Source organism: Rhinoderma darwinii, unplaced genomic scaffold (assembly GCF_050947455.1).
Source record: "Rhinoderma darwinii isolate aRhiDar2 unplaced genomic scaffold, aRhiDar2.hap1 Scaffold_426, whole genome shotgun sequence".
In the NCBI taxonomy this organism is placed as follows: domain Eukaryota; kingdom Metazoa; phylum Chordata; class Amphibia; order Anura; family Rhinodermatidae; genus Rhinoderma; species Rhinoderma darwinii.
The window spans coordinates 193,869-195,891 of NW_027463794.1; the positions used below are offsets into that span (position 1 = coordinate 193,869).

The 2,023-nt window shown below is 33.7% G+C and overlaps 1 pseudogene; it reads left to right on the plus strand.

The window, feature by feature from the left end:
* The first annotated feature begins 1,588 nt into the window (after nucleotides 1-1,588).
* LOC142710553 (U2 spliceosomal RNA) lies at nucleotides 1,589-1,792 on the plus strand (annotated as a pseudogene).
* The last annotated feature ends 231 nt before the right edge of the window (nucleotides 1,793-2,023 follow it).

Consider the following 2,023-nt stretch of genomic DNA (forward strand, 5'->3'; position numbering starts at 1 on the left):
GAAAAGGTTAAAAGGAATTGTGGAGTGAAGCAAGGGTGTCCTTTGTCGCCAATACTCTTTATTTGTGCCGTGGAACCACTTTTATGTGCAATAAGAAGGGATAAAGTTATTGATGGTGTTTTTATACCAGGGAATAAAAATGAGCGAGTTAAAATTGTGGCATATATGGATGACATTACGGTTTTAGTTAGAAGTTTGAGAGGGTTTAATAGGGTATTACGAGTAGTTGAATGGTTTAATGGTGCATCTGGTTTTAAAATAAACTGGGAAAAATCAGGGGTTTTATTGATAGGGAATCTTAAGTTGGAAAGGGAATGTAAATTATTAAGTGTAGTAGATATGAAAATTCTAGGTATTCATTTCTCACAAAACTGTGGAAGTATAAAAAATTGGGAATCTCTCTTGGAAAGGGTTAAAAAGAAGGTGGATTTTTGGAAACTAAGGTGCCTATCAATGGAAGGGAAAATCTTAGTGATTAAACAAGTTCTATTGCCTCTGATTTTATATGTATCTGCTTTTTTATGCCCTCAAACATTATGATGAAAAGAATTATTAAGGTATGTTTTAACTTCTTTTGGGGTTCAAAAATGGAGAGAGTAAGGAGAGTAGAGTTATATAAATCAAAAGGAAATGGTGGTAAGGGTTTCCCTGATCTTAGACAGTTTTTATTTTGTAAGTATTTATCACAGTGTATTAGTATCCTATGTGGACCTGAATCAAAGTTGAGAGCCTTTGTAATATATAATTTTGGTTTTTTCATAAGGAAGTATAAATGGATCAATATAGATCTAAAGAGACCATATAGGTGGTTGCCTCCAGAGAACTATTTAATCTTAGAGAAAATTATAAGAGAGTTCAATCTGGCAGAAGAAGGAAAAGAGGTTCTTATTAATCATAAAAAAATATTAAAAGTCTTAGAGGGTAGAACCATTTGCAGCCCGATTGAACGGTTTACTCCCCAGGTAGTTAAAAACATTTGGAAATGTGTTAACCATCTTTGTTTGTCTAATGATCACAAAGATCTATTATGGTGTATGATAAAGGATTGTTTACCAACAAAGGATTTCCAATATAAAAGACGACTGAATCGGAATAGCCAATGTCCTAGAAGTGGTTGTATTGATGATGAAACCACAATGCATGTTTTCTGGAATTGTGATTTTGCACAAAAAGTGTGGAAAAAGATAAGTAAGTTGGTGAGCATGGTGAGTAAAGTTAACTATTTTAATTTTAACTTGATATTTTATGGAATTGGAATCGGGGAAAATGAGTTTCAAATAGTTTGGCTGATCTTAGCATCAGTTAAAATGGCGCTATGGAGGTCCAGGAATATTTTACTATTTAAAAGGGATGCTTTAACTGTTGATGATTGCATACGTCTAAGCCTAAATTATTTATTTATCTATTTTTGGAAAGAAAAGAAAGAACTAGGAATAGAGAAAGCAGAAGAAAAATGGAAGCAAAAGAAATGGAATTCTGTAATGGGAGTGTAGAATAGATATTTAGGGGGAAATAATGTATAAATATACTTACCTTTTACGATGATGATGTGAGTCTTGAGATCTGTGAAGAGAAAAAGATGGTGATTTTAAGTTTTGAGACTTGTGATCTGAGTAAAAAAAAAAAAAAAAAAAAAAAATCTGTTCTTATCAGTTTAATATCTGATACGTCCCCTATCTGGGGACCATATATTAAATGGATTTTTAGAACAGGGAGATGGAAATAGAGCTTGCTCTGTCCACTCCACGCATTGACCTGGTATTGCAGTATTTCCAGGACCGGTGCACCCTTTCCTTATGTGTTGACTAAAATCAGATTCCAAAAGTGTTTTTTCTCTTTGCCATTGTTTCTGTCTTTCTGAAGGGATCTCCCCTTTTAATCCCATTATTTCAACACCTGTTGGACAATGCATGAGTGATAATGAGCTCATTGATTAAATGCAATTAATGAATAGATTGCCACCTCTTGTTGTGTGTCGTCTGTGTTTTCTGTGTTTCCGGCATTTCACATTGGAACAGCTCAT